The sequence below is a fragment of the Petaurus breviceps genome, unplaced genomic scaffold (genome assembly GCF_028583685.1).
Source record: "Petaurus breviceps papuanus isolate PSGF00001 unplaced genomic scaffold, PetGlider_PUasm1.0 183, whole genome shotgun sequence".
Classification (NCBI taxonomy): domain Eukaryota; kingdom Metazoa; phylum Chordata; class Mammalia; order Diprotodontia; family Petauridae; genus Petaurus; species Petaurus breviceps.
The window spans coordinates 7,465,080-7,486,905 of record NW_027185791.1 but is presented as its reverse complement, the minus strand read 5'-3'; the positions used below and the strand labels follow the sequence as shown (position 1 = coordinate 7,486,905).

Here is a 21,826-nt window from a genome sequence, read left to right as displayed (position 1 = left end):
CTTTCTCCTTCCTCCCTTCCCTGGCCTAGACAATGTCGTGGTGGAGATGGCTGAGGAGGCCATAGAGCCCGCCGAGGCAGACATCACGGAGCTGTGCCAGGACACATTCTCCAAAATGGCCATGTACCTGATGGGTGAGCTGACAGCCACCAGTAAAGATTATAAATTTGTGGAAAAAATGAACAAACTGACTAGCTTGAAGTATCTAGAAATGAAAGCTGTTGCAGTAAACATAAGTAGAAACCTAAAGGCCTTAAACCAGAAACATTCAGCCCTTCAACCATATCTGGATCAGGTCACTTTAATTGAGGAGCAGGTAGCTGCTCTTGAGCAGGCAGCTTACAAGTTGGACACATATTCAAAGAAACTAGAAGCAAAGTACAAGAAGTTGGAAAGGTGATGAAAGAATTCTTTAGCACAAAGACTTTAACTACAAGAATGTTTTATAAGAAACACTTGGAATGGGACTTATCACTAGGCTTCAATTCTGAAAAGGAAGCAGTGCTGCTGATCCAAGGAGAATCCCAGCCCCCACCTTTGGCTGGATGTGTAACTCTGTCCACCCCCAATGTTTTCCTCAACCTGTACCCCTAGACTCTCATCTCAGGGTGTGTTACCTTGTGTGCCCTGGACCAAGGCTCAGAAATCAAGATCATCCCCATCTAGAGCAGACACAGATGAGAGGCTCTTGGCTCCCTGTCTCTTTCCTTGCCCCCCCCACTCCCCTCATCACCTGTTCTTCAGCTTAAATAATAGATGCCAACGTATGAAAAAAAAGAAAAAGTAGGAGTGACTTGTTCAGGGAATTCTCCATTGCTCTCTACTCACAGCCACATCTTTTTTTGGTCTTACCTGTAGGTCTCTGCCAAAGGAACAGTGAGAGATCTGAAAGATGGCTCACCTCTCCTCAAAAAAACAAATCCAGAGACAACACTAGACAACCAATCACTCTGAGAGATTTCAGAGTCTTAAGACTTAAAGAGAAACATACATTTTCAGGAACAGACAGCATAGATAATTAGAAAACCCTCTCATAGATATATCCAACAGAAATTATTAAATCCACTTCTAGACATCTGTTGGCACAGCACACCCCCCCCAAAAAAAAAAACACAAGACAAAACAACAAAAAAGTAATACCTTGGATGAGTGTAGAATTTGTGGACAGCAAGCTCTCCAGTCCGCTAAATATAGTTATAAAGGGACATTTTCATATATTCCATTTGACACGAAGAGGGGAAGTGGAGAAGGAAGGAGCCCATGGCTTTTCCTCAGTCAGTCCCTGTTTGGGATTTCCTGGTCAGGAAGCCAATCTGTTGAGTTAAAAAAAACACAACTTAATGCAAGTCAGAAAGAAGTTTATTCACAGACTTATGGTTAGGAGAAGGATTTTAAAGAAGTGCTCCCTATACCCACATACCAGAATAGGGCATGTAGCAGAAAGATTTTTTACTGTCTCTAAACAGAACAAAAACATATTTACTGTAAAGTTAACATCATGGGGACGAGAAACAATTGTTGGGTATGGTTGGTCTTTCAAGGGGATTTGGGAATGATCCCAATTGCAAGAAAGTAAATGTGTCACCCTCAATTTACATTGAAATGGAGGCTACTTAAAATATTGAGTTATTCATATTAAGAGAAGGGAAGTACAGGACCCTTTGTTCATACAAAGATCATGGGTTTAGCACAATCATGGATGATAGTGAGATCCCTGTTCGGAGCTAAGGATCAGGATAGTCAAAGAGGCATCAAAGTTAACAATGTGAGGTAGAGAAGAAGATTGTGAACTAAGTATTATTGAACTCCTTTGAATAAAGAAGTGAGTGACCTAGAGGCAAGTAATAAGAATTTGTACTGGATTCAAAAAATGAAATAAAATCAGGAGAAGTGACTACCTACTGATGGTAACAGGAGGAGAGTCTGGAAGAAAAGTAAATAAAATTATTCCTTCTTCTTCTTTTCACCTAGTATATTGAGGATCATGAGAAATATCACAACCTGGAGAGGGAAACAAGGATAAAGAACCTTCTAGAGTGACCTAAGTTTCTGTGAGACTAAGAAAGTGGTTTTTCTCTTATTCTTTTCTGTTGGGGCCTGTAGCTTCTCTTTGGGTCTCAGGCAGCCTGTCTGACTTCAGGTCTGACATAACAAGATACAGAGCAATCAGCAATATGTGCTGATCTCATCTGTAGTCAGGGCACCCTAACCCCTGGGAAGTGCTGAGGCACCCAGATTGTGTGCTGTCTGGCAATTTACCCTGTTACCTTGAGACTAATCTCTGGGACTAAGGGCAAGTGCACAGGAGTATGCAAGCTGTTCTGGACATAGCCTCCCTGTTCTCTGATTGCCTACCTCCCAGCCCCTCCACCTCCCTTCATGAGCTGTCCATGAGCTCTGCAAGTGCACTTTGGGGATTTAAGGGCTGAAGCATGAGGGAGCTAGAGAATGGAGGGAGAGGTTTAACAACATGCCTGTCCTGACAATAAAGCTGTACCTCTTTCCATTTCCAATGACTTGTCTTCTCCTTTATGAGACCACGCAGGACTTGGCTGGGTGCGCAACAAGGGATGGGAAATGGAGGTAAGACTCAGCTAGAAACCTTGGGGTCACAACACTTTCCAGTTTCAATGAGAGAGATTCAGCTGTACTGACTGGGAATTTCAGGAAAATGACACCTGAAAGTTTCAGACCCTCATTGGTGATGGGATCTGTTTCACTGGAAAATCTGTGGCAACTGGCAGTAACCGCAGAGTCATAGGCAGTGGTTGGACACTAATAAAGTGAATACTAGAAAACCAGAGAAGTTTCCTTTCATCTTTAACATTATGATTCTATGAGGAAATGGTAGGTAGATAAGTAAGAAGGCAGAACAGATAGAAGTGCATGCGTGCTAACAAAGTCCACATCTGCTTCAACATAATTCATACAATCCTGCTTCTGTCTGGAGAAGATCATTTTGAGTAAAGCTAAAACGCATAAATAAGACTGTTCAGTGTCTTGTAAAGACTTGTCCATGGTATTTAAAGAGTATAGTGAAGAAAATTTCCTAATATAAGTAGAAAGTTTCACTTTTAAAACTGTCAGCAATAAGATTGTATGAACAGAATGTGTTCAGATCATGAAGCTGAGGAATGTAGGCATGATGTAGTAGGCAAATTAGAGCTATTGTAGAAATGTGAACAGAAAGTGTGATGGGATAAAAAAATTAAAAAAAATTCCCACCTGGCTAAAATTTTTGGGACTTCTATGATTTGTTTACTACGACCCAGGAAGTTCATGATTGGGAAACCCTCATCATTATCCTGGAAGATTGGCTCAGCCTTGCTACTCACAACTTATCACTACCCTCTGCCCTTCAAATCAGAGGCTGGAGCCATGAACTCCAAAAGCTGTTTAAGAAGGGGGCTCAGAACGGACATTTTTTTTTCATTTTTTAACTGGCTACACTACTTTGGGACTTCTCTGACTTCTCTACTATGCTCCCTACCCAGCTCCAGATAATAGGAAGTTGAGTAAAAAGGTGAATGACAAGTTAGGGATATTAAGCCAGCATTGAGGCACTTGCCCAATCAATTACAAGGTAAAGTATCCAAAGACAAACAGAAAACATCCCCCCTCTCAAGGGGGCCACATTTTAATGGGGGAGACAGCAAGAAAGCATGTAAATATATAAAATATAAAGAGAATAAGAAATATAAATATGAGGTAGTTAAATACAAAGTAGTCAGGGAGGGAGAACACCAGCAGATGGGGGAATTAGTAAAGACTTAATCCAGAAGATAGTAGTATCTGAGCTGCATCTCAAAGAAAGAAAAGCAAAGTCGTGAGTGTATTCTTATATTATTCTTTGGAAAAATAGAAGGAGACATAAATTAGAGCTTAACACAATCCATTCATTCAAGGAGTTCACCTTCTAATGCGAGATACAAGTACACACAAATCACCAACATACAAAATAAATATGAAGAGATTAAATACGAGGAGAAAGCAGAAAGGATTGTGTACCAACCAATACCATACTCCACAGTGACACTTGCACCCACCAGTGTTACAAGTGGATTTTATTTTAGAGAATGCATTTCATGATGAGAGTTATCTGGTTGGGAAATATCTGTGGTGTAAGAACAAAATGTCTCAACATATTAGATAAATTAAAAAAAAATTACACATCATAAACTCCTGATTATGTTGTCATTCATAACTTTAACTGTTCATCTTACAGCCTACATGACCAGCCTTATCTCATATAGTCCATATTCCATTTATAGAAGAATACTCTCCTTCATTCCCCATTGTTGTCCTGAATACTCTTATCCTCTTTTGTTCATGTATGTCATCCCTTTTAGACTACTCTCTACCACCATCTTTGTCTAGTGTGTCTCTTTCCTTTTCAGGATCCAAGTCAGGAACTGCCTCCTATATGAAATCTTTCGTGCATTATTCATCCCTAGGGGAAAAAAAAATCATGTTCCCTTCATTTTTTTTCACAACATACTGAATCTCACTTTTTCTCTTATTCTCCCTGGTATCAAAATTAATGATCTATACCTTTCATAGCTACTGTATTTATTATTTCATCCCTGTGAGTTTCTTGAAATTAGAGACCTTTTTCTGCTTCACTTTGTTTCCCCATTATATGCACAAAGTAGGCATTTAATAAATGCTTATTGACTGACTAAGCCTTATAAAGAACAGTTATTTAGCAAATATTTGTCGAATTGAATTAATTTTATTTTTATAGAAGATACTCCTAGCATATATTCTTAGAGTCTAAAACAGGGTCCTTCTATGACAGTGAGGAAGTATGTGAAAGAAATAAAAAGTTAGGGAAATAAAAGTAAAATTAATTTATTTTGGTTCAATTTTCTTGGAAATACTAGAAAACAATATTTTCTAAGGAAAACTCATAACATAGCAAGATGTGATGAAGTAGAAGGAGTTTCAACTATCTAAAAATAATATGGAAATATGTCAGACTGAATGAAAAGTTAGTAGACTGAATGGACTTTTTATGGGCAGATGTAAAAAATAAATTACAAGGTTGGATTATGTTAGTATATTACTTTGTGTGGACTTTTTTGTACTTTGAATTTTTCCCTCCTTTTGCTTCCAAATGAGTTGTATTCAGTGGTATATTTCCTCAGTTACAAATATCGCATAGCATAAATTCATCATCAGAAGGCGCAATGGTGTATTGATAATTATTTGACCACCAGCTCTCTGAAAATTTGGGAAAACCTTTAAGTTTATCTGCATTGTTCACATTTTTTCTAAAACTCTCTTAATTCTGAACAATCACTGAGATGATAAATCAAGCCCTGATTTGTGTTGTTTGCCAATTTGTGATATATGTGTGTGTTCAAACTGAAAATTAAATAATTGTTGTATTAAACCAGTATATGGTAGAGGCAGCATATCCCTAATAAATGCCAACTCTACTTTTTTTTTTTAATGATTTGAGGTCCACATCAATACTTTTATGAAACTAATTACACTGAAAGAAAAAAAATTTCAAGGCTTTGAGGGCCAGCATTTTTTTCTTTTTGGAAATTAATAAATTATGTTACCTATTACCTTAGATATCCAGAATCACCTTCCTTCTATTTGTGCATGTTAATTTATTCAACTGTATTTTCCTTTAGTCCTTTAATGAAATAGATTTTACCCTAGTCTAAGTCAATTCCTAGATGAAACATCAGGATTAAAGAAGGCATATATCGTCCTTCATATTTCGAGGGTGCCATTTATGCCTTAGTATGACAATGTAGTGGATAGAGAGGAATTGGGGGACAGAAAGTCATTAGATTCAACTGGACACTGAGGATTAAAACTTCTCTGTCCAGGCTAGAACCCTCACTTGTTCAAAGGACAAATCATCTTTGCTTCCATCTTGAAATCTTTCTCGTGAAAGATAACATGGAGTAATGGCTACTCTTGGAGTGAGAATGACCTGGACTCAGCTTCTGTCTCTAATACATTGAGTAGGAGAGAAACATGTTGTATATCTTTTCAGTTATTAGATACTAAGAAAAATGTGGCTATACATATGCTGGGGCTTATGAATTCTTTCTTTTTTGTTATTCATCAACTTGAGGTGCATGTAAATGAGAAAGTATGGACATTATAATAAATTCCATATTGTTTTCCAGAATGGTTGAGCCAATCCATAGCTCCACCTGCATTGAATTAATATATTTTTCCACAACCCTGTCAATCTATTAAGCCATACTTTTGTTACCTTTGTCAATTTTCTGGGTGTGAGCTGAAATTTCAGAGTTGATTTATATTTCTTTTTATTATTGATGATATGGAGCACCTTTCCCTACAGTTATTAATAGTTTTGAAATTTTATACTAATTCTTGGTATTAGATATATACTATTTACCATGTTATGGAATAGTCCATTTATTCTTATGATTTTTATGGTTTCAAAATAAAAGTGTAGTGTAGTTTTCTTCCAATTTTCTTCTATTTTTTCAGATTCTCAATTTTGTTTTAATATTACTTGTCATTGACTTTTGTTTGCTCTTATAAATGTTAGGAAATAATTATTAACAGTAACAATAACTAATGTCATATAATGATTTAAAGTTTGCCAAACACCCAAACATTTCATTTTATTCTCTCTATAATCCTGGGAAATAAGTATTATTATTATCTTGATTTTTTAGATGAAGAAACTGAAGCAATTAATAGTTAAATGACTTAGCCAGAGTCACAAAACTAAAATGTATCTGAAGATAGTTTGAATTCAGATTGTCCTGACTCCAGGTCAAGTGCTTATCCACTGTATTAGATATGTTCCTTCTACCTTCTACTGCTTATAGGAAGTCCATCATTTATAAATATATCTATCCTCTCTTCAATGTTTTTTCTTCTCTTTTTTTTTATTCCCTAAAGTCTCATTTCATTTCCAATTTTATTTATATATTCACTTATTCATTCATTATAGTTAACTCATTCATTCATTTATCTATCCACTCATTCATTTGTGTCTATTCATTCACTCATTTATCCATCCATCCATTCATTTATTCACTTATCCATTCATTTGTCTGTTCATTCATTCGTTACTTTATTTTTGTTCATTATTTATTTTCTATTCATTCATTCATTAATTCATGCCATTTGGCTTCATTTCTGCCAATAAGAAGAAATACTTTTGTCAGAAATTTTGACTAAATTGTTTTTCCCCTATCTGAGGCTCTGCTTGTAGTTGTGAGATTACTTTTAGTTACTGGATTTGCCTGTTTGGATTCTCTTTACACAAAACATTTTCTCTTTCTTTTGTTGAGCTTTTTCTTCTATTTGCTCATATTTTTAGTCACAGCTCTTGGATAAGTGTTTTTTCCTTTGCTCTGTTCACTTCTAAGACTCTTAGATGTGGTGGTTGGAACTTGCTTACTTCAAGTGGCTTATAATGTTTCAAGGCCTGCTATGGCTAGTCCTCATGTTCCTATGCTATAACCTTTTGGGTTGTGGATCTGTTTCCCACTTCTGACAGGTCTGCGCTGGGATTTGCCTTCAGGTCATCAATTACCAGAGCTCACACTGGCTTGTGACTCCCCTGCTCATAAAACTGTCTAGTTTCAGGTCAATTTACTAGAGTTTATATTGGTTTACTTGGCACAATTCTTTGCTGTTTCTTCTATCTTCTGTGTTGACCTGAGCTCCTGCTGGTTTTTCTGGTATTCAACATCTAATGAAAGTTTGTGACATCTTTGTTCATCAATACTTAATACAAATATAAGCACATTACACACTTAAAATATTTGCATATCAACAAGGTTAATAGATATGTTCTCTTTAATGTTAAGGCATTATTGAACTTAACCACTGTGAGGAAAAAGCAAAAACCAAACTAAAGTAAAGTTTATTTGGTAGGAACTCCAGGGTAAAGCGAGAAGGAAAATAACATGGAAGTTATAATGCCGTAAATCAATGATTGTTTATTATAAACCATTGGGAGGTGAAAAGTCCAAATCCTTGTTAATTTTACACATTTCAACTTGTAACAGTCTTGGGGATAATTTACCATTAAGCAACGATTTTTTAAAGAAATACTATGAAGATATATGCTACAAGTCTTTGATTAACAGTTAGAAAGAAAGCAGTCTTAAATTTTTATACATTTTGGCTTGAATAGAAACGTAATCAAAGGAAAACAAAATCAAATACAAGACAATGAGATAAACTGAGATTGGGGCAAGGAAGAGTGTGTAAATTAGCTATTCCAAAATGTCTTAAGGAAGATGGAAAGATGCTGCTGATTAAATTTACTAGTGTTACTACAACTTAAAACAGGATAGACACACAACTGAAGTAACCAAAATACTATTATTTGAGGAGCTAAATTACAAATATTATTATTAAAGCATGATCTCAGGACCCTAAAATGTCTCGTAAACTATCTGTTTCTATTCAAAATCATATCTGATAGGTAATCTGTCATAACATTCCTGTCAGGTAGTTATTTAGGCTATACTTGGAGAGTTCTAGTGGAGAGGAACTCATTAACTCCAAAAGCTAGTCATGGTAGGTACAAAGCCTTATTACACCCATTGGTTCATGTCCTGTTCTCTATCTTTCTGTTTTGTCAGATTCCAAATCTGACCTCCTCATCCTTGATTCTTTGGACTAAACTACCATGCCTCAGCTGCCTCCTGATTCAACTACTTTGGATGTTCTTTTCAGTGGCAAGTTCTTCCTGGAACCTTCTACTTTTAGTTCCTCATTATCTCCTTTATAACATGGCATCTGGAACTATATTAATACTTGAGTTTATTTTTTCTTGCTATGTTTGAACTTTTTATATACTAAGCATTTATTTTCTCTCTCAACCTTCCTTCCCTTTTGAAAAAAAATTTTGTAAGAAATATGTATAGTTAAGCAAAACAATTCCCTACTTTGGGCATGGAAAAATGAATGCCTCATTCTACATCTTCTGTCCATCATCATTCTGCCAGGAAGTGGATCCCATGCTTTATTATTGTTCTTCTAATTGATGGTTGGCTTTTCCATTGATTAGAGTTCTTAAATAATTCAAGGTTGTTTTCTTTATTATGTTGTTGTTATTTTAAGTAAGTTTTCCCCCTCATTCTCTATTCACTTTACTCTGCATCAGTTCTTTTAAGTCTTTTCAGGTTTCTCTAAAACTATGCCTCTCATCATTTATTATGCAATGATATCCTATTCCATTAATATAGCTTAAGTTATTCAACCATTCTACAATTGATAGATACCTCCTTAGGTAACAGATGCTTAGCATTACAAAAAAGAGCTTGTATAAATATTTTTTCACAGGAACATTTTTGTTCTTTCCTTTATTTCTTTGGAATGTAGGTGTAGTAGTAGTAGTAGTAGTAGTAGTAGCAGTAGCAGTGGTAGTAATAGTAGTAGTAGTATTTCTGTGGTAGAGAATACTCAGTGTTTAGTAACATTTTAGGCATAGATTCTTTCTATTTTCACTTTGCCATCTTGTTATAAAAAAGTGGGTCATATTCTTTTCTGGTTTCTTGAAATATGGCCTTTGGCAGCTTGGATTTCTTTATTTGGAAACAGACTAAAGACTTTCTTTAGACATTTATCAATTGGGGAATGACTTTTATTCTAAAATTTTTTTAAACATTGCCTTCTGTATCTTAGTAATGAGACTTTTATTAGGGGAGGAGTCAAGATGGCAGAGTAGAAGCAGGATTTCCAAGCAGCTCCGGCTCCCACCTCCTCCAATTCATGTAAAAAATGACTCTAGACAAACTTTGAAGTTACAGAACCCACAAAATGACACAGAGAAGCTGACTTCCCACTGAGCACAGCCTGGCAGGCTGGCAGCAAGCAGCCAGTGCAGCCCTCTGGGAGCTGACCCAAACCCCATGTGAGCTGGAGGTTTAAGCCTCAGGGCTGCCTGACCAGCTGCTGGCTGGAGGGACTTCAGATCATGAGCAGCTGTGGTGGTTTCCAGAATTATCAACACATAGATGCCAAGGACAAAGTGAGAGGTCAGTGCAGTGTGGATTTTGGGACCTGGGAATTCTGAGTGAGATCTGGTCTTTACATCCAGGGCAAGAAGCAGCTGAGGTATTGCTGCTGTGCAGAGCTGCAGCCACATTGCAGCTTCAGAGCTCCTGGTCTGCAGATTGTAGGGGGACAAAGAGACCAGTCTGACAGGTAATTGCTCTTGCTTTAACCTGCTTGGATCTGGATTGCTGTCTAGGATGGAAGTCCTGGGGTGCATGAGTATTCTGGCCATTCTGGAAGCTTCAGAGAGGGCACCCAACTAATACCTCCAGCAGCTGTGAAATCCCCAGCATTTGGGATAAAGCTCACATTTCTGCTGTGGCAAAAGGCTCAGGGATCAGGTAATTGAGTAGTGGCATAGGCAAGCAAAGCAAACAGAGCAATCCAACATTACACTTGTATTTTGGGGACAAAAAGGATCAAAGCATTGAACAGGAGGAAAACAGCATAGTCAGAGCTCCTGAACCAGAAAAATATGAGCTGGTTCCAGGCTATAGAGGAGCGTAATTTTTTTTTGAAAATCAAATAATAGAAGTGGAGGAAAAATTGGGAAGAGAAATGAGAACAATGCAAGAAAATTATGAAATGAGAATCAACAACATGACTGAAGAAAATAACACCTTGAAAAAATAGACTAACTCATATGGCAAAGGAGGCTCAAAAAGGCAATGAGGAGAAAAATGCCTTAAAAAGTCAAATTTTCCAGATGGAAAAAGAATTTCAAAAGTTCACTGAAGAGAATCATTCCTTCAGAATTAGATTGGAGCAAATGGAGCAAATGAGTTTATGAGAAATCAAGATACTAGTAAACATATCCAAAGAAATGAAAAAAAAAAAGAAGGCAATGTGAAATATCTCATGGAAAAAACCACTGACCTGGAAAATAGATCCAGGAGAGACAATTTAAAAATTATTGGACTGCCTGAAATCCATGATCAAAAAAAGAAACTAGAAATGAGAATTTTATTAGACACATGATGCAAAGATTTGCTGCTAGTTAACTGTTTCCTTTCAAATCTCAGCTGCATTTATCATATTCTCCCTCTTTTAAACATTTTATTTTTTTGTTTAACCAAAACATTATTCTCTCCCTTCCATTCTGCTTCAATTAAAAAAGAAATAAAAAGAAAACTATTTCAAGAAATCTATGTAATCAAGGGAAATTAATTCTTGCATTGGCCATGGTAAAAAAAATACACCAAGTTAAATTCTGAGTCCACCACCTCTATATCAGGGAGTGTTTAGCATGCTTATCATGAGTTTTCTAGAATAATGGCTGGTTATTGTGTTTATTGAATTGTATTTATTCATTCATTCATTCATTCATTTATTTATTTATCTATTTATCTATCTATTTATTTATTTATGTATGTATGTATTTATTTATTCATTCATTTATTCATCTATTTATTTATTTATCCATCTATTTATTTATTTATTTATTCATTCATTCATTCATTTATTTATTTTTAAGCAATTGGGGTTAAGGAACTTGCTCAAGGTTAAACAGCCAGTTATTTCTGGGTGTGGTGCTGAGTGTCTGAGCCCAGGATTCGATCTCCAGATCATCCCAACACTGGAGCCGGTGCTCTTACTCACTGAGCCACCTGGCCGCCTGCATCAGCAAACACCCCAGTGTTCCCAGGGTGGCTGCCAACAGATGTTCTTAGATCTGCTTTGTTAAAGGAAAGCAACTCAAAATGGGTTAACAAGCTTACTTTAATCAGTCAAATCTGTATCGTTTACCTAGTTTAGGGGAAAAAGGTCAGCACCCCGAACTTCAGAGTATACAGATAGAATTATCAAGACAGAGAAACAGATCAGGTAGATAGATATCCAAACTGTCCAACCATTACATCCATACCAAATCAACATCTGGGTTTTTCAAAGCCGGGGGGCTCTCAACAATGGCTTTCCAGAGTCTCATCTGATCAAATCACAGAACATTTTTCAAAGCGATCCCCAAAACAAAGCCTCAAATCAGGGTTTATATAGCCTTCTCCTGGCTCAGAGAATGTAACAATCTTCTGGACCCACTGGCCAATCAAAAAGTATCTACTGAAAAACAAGCCTCCCACCCCAGGCTCCAGGTGCACCTTAGCCTAGGGCCAGGGAAGATCTTAAAAATTTACATTCCCATTACACCACTCCTAAGCAATTGGGGTTAAGTAACTTGCTCAAGGTTACATGGCCAGGTGTTTCTGGGTGGGTGTTAAGTGTCTGAGGGATTCAATCTCCAGGTCATCCTGACACTGGAGCTGGTGCTCTTACTGGCTGTGCTACCTGGCCACCCCTATTGAAATTTTTTAATCTAGCTCTGTCAAGAAGTAGGAGAATGATAAAGAAGTAGGTGTGTGTTCAGCATTATTTGTCTAGGTATGATGTAATTTACTACTGTTTCCCAGACTCTCTTCACTTTTTCTTACCCAGAGACCAATTAATGATTACTTTTCTTTCCTTTCTTCCTTTCAAATCCCTTTATGGTTGGTTTTTTGTTTAGACTTAATCCCTTACTCTATCTAATATGCTTCCACTCTCCTTTCTTACTTCCCTCCTGTTACTAAGTTGAGTGAAATATATTCCTTCACCCAGTTGTGTGTATGTGTGTATGTGTGTGTGTGTGATGAAAGTGAGGACCAATGTCTTCATGTTTGTGTAGTCTATTTGTATACTCAATATATACAATATAATTTTCCCTCCTTCACTCTTTCTCTCTCCAGCATATTCCTTTTCTCCCCCTTTCCTTCCTTTGTACACACACACATATTGTCTGTATGAATACATGCATATCTATCTGTTGTCTTATTAAACACCCTTTATTATTTCTGATAATAGCATTCTGAGGAGACATATGCATATCCTTCTTACATTAGAATATTAACAGGACATTCTTATTAAGTTCCTTATGATTATTCACTCATATTTACCTTTTTGTGTTTTTTCTTGACTTTTGTTTTTATATTTTGAAGTTTCTATTTGACTCTGTCTTTTTCATTCAGAATTCTTTGAAGTTTTCTATTTCATTTTAAGGAATATTTCCCCCCTATATAGGATTATACTTAGTTTTTCTGGGTAGATTTAAGTCTATGGCTTTTGTCTTTTGAAATATTATATTTCAAGCTAATCTCTCCTTTATAGTGGTAGATAATTCATATCATGACTCTGAATCATTGGTACTTGAATTCTTTCTGGATTCTTGCAGTATAATTTGTTTGAATGATTTTTTAATATTTGAACATTGAATGAAATATTAAAAAATGTGAACATCTGAATCACATTTATTAAAGTGAATTGGCATTTTTCATAGAAGATTCCTGTGTGTGTTTTTCATTTATTTCTTTGTTTTTGAGGAAAATACTTGCAAATTCTATTATCACTTTGCCATCTTGTTCTAAAAAAGTGGGTGATTTTCTTTTGTGATTTCCTAAAATATATTGTATAGGCTTTAATTTTTTTCCATAGTTCAATAATTCTTAAATTATCTTGCCTTGATCTGTTTCCCAGGTCACTTTTTTATATGAGATAATTTCTTCCATTATTCCTGTTTTTTGACTTTATTTTTTTTTTTAGCATATTTCATTTTCTTTTACAGACATTAAATTCTACTTAGTCTGACAGAGAGAAGTGAGCATGAGCAAGCTAGGGGAACTTGCTTGTGGGAAGGCTTAACAGAAAGAAGGTTTGTGATGTTTTCACTCACTCTGTTTATCTGTGTTAATTTCTCAGAAAGAAGCCCTGTTGGTCTTTATGAATGAATTGAGCAGAAGAGCAGAGGTCCACCCATGGAAAAGAGGTTTAGTTTAAGCCCCTTTTAAGAACCATTAGAGTGAATTGAGATGATGGTGCTGGTAATGTGTATAAATATTGTTATAACCCTGTTAAGCTTTGTTTTCCTAGAAACAGAAGCTGTGGGAAATGCTACTGAATGCAATGATATATCTATGTGCCATATGATATACTGAGTGTTATTGTGTGCATATGTGTATATATGTTTTACTTAAGGATGTTGTTATGAATGTTATACCCCAGTTTATTGCTGAATAAATAGAGACCTCATTATACTATGCAATTAGACCCTTGAAATTATGCACAGCAGCAGTTCTCATCTGTGCTGCTGTGATTGGCATTACAGAGTCTTAGGTCAGATTTGAACTCAGGTCTTCACAAATTTACGACTAGCACTATCAATTGAATAACCTAACTGCCTCCAAGGTAAAAAGAAGTTAAATGACTTGCCTAAGGTCACATAGTTAGTGTCTGAGGTTGGACTTGAACTCAGTCTTCCTGAATTCAGGCTTAGCATTCTATCCATTGAGTTATAACTGCCTCACTTTGAAATGATAAATTCTCTCACTTGCTGTGAAGCGAGAAGAATTGATGAATCAGTAGATGTTTAAAAGGGAGTGACTACATCCTTACCTCTTTTTCCTTATGGATGTAAATTTGGTTGTAATTATTTTGAATTATTTCCTGAGAAGAGGTTGGGAGCAAGACATGATTTGTCCTATTCTCTCTTAGTTTCTCTTTTTCTCCAGGAGCATCCAAAACCATGCCTTGCCTAGGCTTTGTACATGGGCCCCAGCCTATATTTTCCATTTTTATGTTTGATTTTTCCTGATACTAGATGAATGAGTATCTATCTCAAGATGGGTGTATCCAGTTAGGAAGACAACTCTATGAGCTTCTGAGGTCTGGAGATCCTGGGTCTATTGAATGAAACTAAATAGTGTCAAAGGGAATTTCTTCATCAAAGATTATTGCTAAGAAGAAGATCAGTCTAAGTCTGGACTGCTTTATTACCAGGCATGTTGTAGCAAATAAAACCCCAACAGATAAGGTTTCCAGATGATATTAACAATTTATTAATTAAGCTAGCTAATAATCAGTACATTGATGCTCAATGGTTTCTCTTGTAAATCAAAGATGCCAAGTGAAACTATGAAACACCTTAAGTCAGGTGTTTCCTTCTGACAAAGACCTTCCATGACAGGTGAAATGCAGCCCTGATTGGTAGACATTTAAGGAGAAGGTGGGCTAAAAGTCTTCAGCTCCTCCTCCTGAGAACATGGCTTCATCATGAGACTCAGCAACCTCAAGGTATTTGGACAGGGGTTGTAATTTTCATTTGAACTTCTCTGGCTAGTTTTCTCCTGCTTCGGTTAGGTGGCCCTAAACTCTAATAGGAGAGATCAAGGATGAGGAAAAAGAAAGTGATGGTCCCTGCCCTTACTTTAGGCAAAAGTAAAATTCCTGGCCCAGGCCTTGAGGGTGGGAGATTACCTTACTTAGTTATGCTCGGCTCTGCAGAGACTGACAGACCTTTTTAGGAGCTGGGTCTTCACAAGAATAGGAGGAAAAGATTCACAGATGAATAATTAGTTATTAGTATAATAATGTAAAATTATTTTCTCTCAATGAGTTGTCTGGAGAGTGAAATATCCAAAGGTGAAATTTAAAAATACTTCATTAATATGCCTTCAAACTGATTTATGTTCTTATGAAGTTTAAGTAGCAGCTTTCCTGAAGAAAGTAACAGTAGTTAGAAATGAAATTTCTGAACACTGTTTTAAAATCGTTTTCTTGTGAAATGTGTGCTTTTGAGTGTTCTGTGTTTAACATTCTTTTTGTGTTTAGAAAATAAGTACATGTACTATACGTAATTTATGTTCCCTTCTTTTGGGAAAACTCTGGACATGAAACTATAGCCTAAGTTATAATTAAATTTTCCCCCAGGGCACTGAATTGGAGGTTTAATGAGTTGATGAATGTGAGAAAAAAGACCCTAAGTTCCATTTCACTAGAAGCCAGGCAACCCCAGAACTGAACTTAAACCAGACCTCTTAAATCCAGAATATAGAAGTCTCTCAATGGAGATGAAAATAGTTGAAGTACCCTAGTCCCTGTGAAACCAGCAGCAACTTTTCAATATTAGACATAAATAACTGAGAAAGTAAATATTCAGTTTAGGCATAGATGTTTATTCATTCATTCATTTTACAAATAGTCTAGAGCTATGCTTTCCTAGAAGAGAGAAAAAGGAATATTTTCCTCTACAAAAATGGAAAAGGCAAATTGAAAAAGTTAATTTGGAAACATTATGCTATAGGGATTTGATGGGAGTGTTTGTTACTAATTGATACCATTAAAGAGGAAGGGGAGAGAATAAATAATTATATAACACCTACTATGTGACAGTACAAATATACCATTTGATCCTCAGAACAACCTTGTTAGGTAAAGGGTCTCATTATTTGCATTTTACAATACAGGAAACTGAGACAAACAGAAGTTAAATGAATTACCCAGGTTACACAGCTACGGTGTGAGGTTGAATTTAAAATCATGTCTTACTGACTCCATTTCCAGAACAATATCCACTGCACCACCATTTGTCATGAAAAATCAGACTAGGGGAAAAGACAACAATATGTCTCAGAATCACAGCTGTGAAGATGAACTATGGAACATAATAACTGTCACTGTTTCTTTCTCTTCTAGAGCAGAGCAGGACCTGTTCACAACACATGAGGCTCCGATGTGTATGGTTGGAAGAGTAAAACCCATGCCTGTAGGTTGAGCCTTTTGAGGAATGGGGGAAGTCTTAATATATCCTTGAAGCTTTAATTCTAAAATAATTATAAATGCCTTGAAATACTCTTTAGAACCATGCTTGTGTAAGTGGTAGAAGCCAGAGATTTTTTTTCCTGAATTTAATGGTAAGATAGCAGTGTACCATTGCACTGGTCCCATCCCCCCAAAGTGCACCTTCATCAAATCTCAATTGCCTCATTATCCACATTCTATTTGGTCATTAAACAACCATTAGAGATTAGTATGCTTGCTGTTTCAGGAATAAAATCACTCACTGGGGATTACACAGTCCAGAATATGTCCGTGACTAAATTCCATGCAAAATAGTTGCTAATTGTTCTCTTTCAGAGTTTTTAGGAAACAGAGTTGGACCAGGAGCAAAGAAACAGAGCTGCTGATGGAGTGCATATGCCCCCTTTCCCTGCTCTTTTCATTCCGAGGAATTTTAGACTTTATCTGAGAGCAAAATACCCTTAATTCTGTTATTTTAACCCTACCTTTGAAGTGACTAGTGGGGAGAGAAAAAAATTCAAATAAAAGATAAAGGAACAAAAAAACAAACAACCCTCACCCACGCCCCCAACATATGGATGGAAAATAACGTGGCTTGGTTCATCATTGGAGCCACCCAGAATCCTTGTTGTTATTGTTTAGTCATTTTTTTCAGTTGTGTTTGACTTTTTGTGACTGCATTTGGGGTTTTCTTGGCAAAGATACTGTAGTGGTTTGCCATCTCTTTCTCCAGTCCATTTCACAGATGAGGATCTCAGACAAGCAGGGTTAAGTTACTTTCTTGGGATCACACAACTAATCAGTTCCAATGACTAGATTTGAACTCAGGAAGAAGAGTCTTTAAGACTCCAGTCCCAGCACTCTACCCACTATGCCACTTAGTTGCCTTATACAGCATCCTACCAGAAGACCTTATGCTCATAGGCTTGTAGATTTAGAGCTGAAAGGGATCTTTAAGGTAAATAACATTAACACCTAAATTTTACAGATGAGAAAACTGAGGCTCAGAGATGTTATGTGATTGGTCAAGACACATAGGCAGTAAGGGAACCAGCTAGGATTTGAAACCAAGTCTTTTGACTCAATGTTAATGAACCTAAAACTCCAAACTTCTATTCGCTTAGCCCTAAAAGTCGATGATGATCTGGGAATGAGTATGAATGTGACAGGGAAAGAATTCAGTCTTATTGAGCACAAGAGGCACCTTAACAAAAGGGTGAGGAGCAGACATACATCTGCACAGAGAACTCATAGGAGGAGGGAGCCAGGGAAAAGCTCTTTATGTTGGATATATATCTATTAATTACTTAATGGCAAGTGAGTCTGCACCTGTGTTCTCAATTCCCAAAAGAAATCCTTCCCTCTGGGTAAAGTGAAGGCTAGTTACTTTGAATCATACAGAGGGACAGCACCTTTGGATAAAATAAAGACTAGATGCCTTGAATTGTACACAAATGCCATCCCTGTGGATATTGATCAAGACCAGATTTTTCACTAGAGAGAAATATAATAATTCCAATATAGGAATATTTTGAAAAAAATGACCTTTGTCCTTTCAGGAAAAACTCAGAAGAAAAATTAGTGTTATTGGGAAAGTGTCAAAGGACCTACTTTTGAATATCTTTATTTTCTGAAGGGAAAAAGAATAAACAAACAAACCCCAAACTCTTGAAGCAAAAATCAAGAGAGTTCAAAGAAGCTTAAGTGGTTTTATAGACTAATAGTTGAGACAGTATTTATTGATTCTGGCAATAACATTCAACAAAAAATGGATTTGTTATCTAAATTCATGAGGCAGTTTTGACAGTCATCCATTGAAACTGGTAGGTGGTTGAGGAAAAGTGGCTATGTTGTCTGCTATAATCACTTTGGATATTTGTGTTCAGGACCAGGCAGCTTGTTTCATTTGTGAGATATGACTGTGTGAGGATCTGCTTGAATTGCTTGGCCATTTGGAACCCACTTTACTCCACTTGATCCCCACCCCTGTTTCTATGAGGTTCATCATGAGCCTCCAAATCACTGGAACTGAGATCATTAGTATTCAGTCTATAAGTACCCTGATATCCACTACCCCCTCTCCCGCCATGAAGGTTGGAAATTATTTTGTTATATACTTTTTCATGGGGGAGCTGAGAAATTCAAAACTTCCCACCCCGTGGGTAAACTCTACAAAGAGAACATGGATCTGAATTTTTTGGGCAATAGGCCAGTTCACGTTCCATATTTCCCTCTTGCTCAACATGAATCTTTAAACTCCTAAGAAGCATATTGAATACCTCCAAAGACTCCTTCTGTCTTCCAAGGCCAAGATGATACTAATAGTCTAATAGTGAATCAGAAATCAAGAATCATGTGTGCCCTGGAGTACTTTTAATGGTGGTACTCACCTGGCCATCATGATATATTGGCAAAAGATGGTGGCATTCACTAAGAAGATGGAAGACTAAAGTAGTCTTATGTAGTCTGGGGCTGTTCTTTATAAAAGAGGCATGAGTCAGCAATTCTCCCTACCATCCTGAGAAAGGAAGGATGATAAATTGAACTTTGATCTGGACAGGGGTTTATTTCCATAGTAGTCCAGGATGTTGTAGATGAAGAAGATAACATGAAAAATATTTATCATATCCATGCGCTATGTGCTAATTTTGAGATGTTTGTTGATATCAGTTTCTTAGTAAAACGTTTAAAATAGAAGCAGATTGTGGATGGGGTCATTTTTCTTTCCTGGGAATTTATTATATCAGAAACAGCAACAACCAGGAAATCAAGCCTTCCAATGATGAGAATAGTGATGACAGCATTGAGTGTGTTTTGTGCCCATCTGCCTTTCAAAACACTTGGATCCTTGCCATTGACATTTTTGCCTTTGTGACTCATGTGTAAAGACTGTGCTATCAAACAGATGACTGCACTGTCTCCAGGATACTTTCCTGTGCCCTTCTATAGATCCAGGCAGTAAAGAGCAAGATAGGAACATGGTCTCCTGTCTCACTTAGCCTTGTCTTTGCACAGAACATAGATGATGATGAACATTCTTTTCCCTTTAAAGAAATCAAAATTCAATCATGTCTCAGTGGTGTCCAAAAAAATTCAAAGGCAAACAAATTCTGACTATATCTTTCCAGAATTTAAACACATCTCTCTAGTCATTCTTTAAGTCTCTCTTTATGAAGAAATCATTTATACATGTTGAGGATTGTTTATCTGCACATTTGTGTGCATGCATGTATGCATACACACATACATACACATGCATACACATTATCCTCACTGGCAGTGGTGTCCAGGACTCAGAAAACAATTCCTTTCTGTAAAACAGATATAACTGCTTATAAAAGCAATTCAGGATACATACAGGATAGATTTCTAAATCCCAACATTCTTGCCAACCCTAATATTGTAGTAAAATTCTCAAGATGACATTAAGATAAACAGCAGAGGAACCATACAGAAGGAGAGGAATCAAATCAATATCTACAAAAGCCAATACAGTGTATGCTTTATAGGTAATCATTACAGTCTTGCGTTGTTGCTGATATTTGCTTTGTCTAAAGTCACATGGTTGACCCAAGTGCAGATATTCCTATGAGGTGTCTTCTTCTTCATGCCTTTTTATTATTTAGTGGTTTACTTTTTGTTTCAACCCTTGGTCATTTGACATTAAGGCAATTCATCAGTTACCCCAAGGGGACTTGTATGTTTTTTGTTTTTGTTTTTGTTTTGTTTTGCTTTTTCCTCACCAAGACATTTTAGAATGAGATTTCATCTCACATTTTTCCCCCTAGAATAGCATAGACTCCTATTTTTTACTACCTATACTCAATGATCCCCAAACCACAAAGTATAACTGGGTCAAAAGAGAACTCCTCTCTGGGAATATAGTCCAAACTATAAGAATTTGACTTGGACTACCAAGGAGATGTGAAGATCTTTTCTTCATTTTGTTTGGCCTCCTCTATAAGTTTCTTGATAAGGGTTCTAAAACTTGAAAAAAATGATTTTGGATTAAAAAACATGAAAAAGGGGGCTGGCTACGTGGTGTAGAGAGTAGAGCACCGGCCCTGGAGTCAGGAGGACCTGTGTTCAAATCTGACCTCAGACACTTAATACAAAAACTAGCCATGTGACCTTGGGCAAGTCATTTAACACCAATTGCCCTCCAAAAAAGCAAAAAAACAAAACCATGAAAAAGGAAGATTTATTCTTTAATAAAGTCCATACTGTGCCCACCACAAGTACCATCTTCTGGTGTCTTTCTCTGTTTGCTGAATTTCATAGAATTTGCCTAACTCTCTAAGTCAGGGACTTAGGAATTCCTTTGAAATTGGCAGCAATCAAACTGGGATGACCATTCCTGAAATAGGTTGCTTTTTACAATGGGGAGAACACTAGAGATACTTTCTTTCCTTAAAGCGTAATATATCCTTTTTGGCTTTCATAATTTACCCTTTTCTGGGCCCCTGGCAACTTCAGGTGCTTGGACCATATTTACCTTGTTCAGAGAAATCATTTTGAGAGCTGTGAGTCTCTGTTGTGATAGTTTCACTCTGTTTTACTGTTAACATGATCTTAGTAGGAATTCAAGATCAATTTTATATGGCCCTTTGCTTCAGAGGAAAAAAAAATTTCCAATCACTTAAAGGGAAGCATCTTACCAGAGAAAAGCACACAGACAGTGGTACTATCTTCCCTATACTAGTAGTGGGCCTTGGTTAAGGCATCATTTGCATTTGTCTAGCCATAGTAACTAGTAAGAGAGCACAAGACTAACTATTCTGAGTGTTCAATTTATTGCTCAGCAGCAGCCAAACAAAAATACAATGAATGCCTCCAGCAAAAGCATTGGCCTCAGCAGGTAGACTTTCTCAGTGATGAGCAGATTTCATTATGTTTCAGTAAAATGGGGAACTGAACAGAAAAAAGATTGAAATCAGTACATTCTGTCTTAGAGTAGATTTGGTTCTGTTCACCAGTTCCCCATTCCCATTACCTTAGGACAAGGAGTCTTTAGATGAGTGGCATTCAGACCTTCAGAGGAACAGCTCACAGAGAGACCAAGCCACATAAATCATTATAGAGTCTGTCTCTGTCTTTCTTTTTCATCCTCATCTATAGATCATATATGGAATATCTAATATATGTCCATAATATCTTATCTATCTATCTATCTATCTATCTATCTATCTATCTATCTATCTAT

General features: G+C 36.6%; 1 pseudogene; it reads left to right on the top strand.

Moving 5' to 3' along the window:
• Nucleotides 1-46: 46 nt before the first annotated feature.
• On the top strand, nucleotides 47-19,783 carry LOC138160918 (E3 ubiquitin-protein ligase MGRN1-like; annotated as a pseudogene).
• Nucleotides 19,784-21,826: the final 2,043 nt, after the last annotated feature.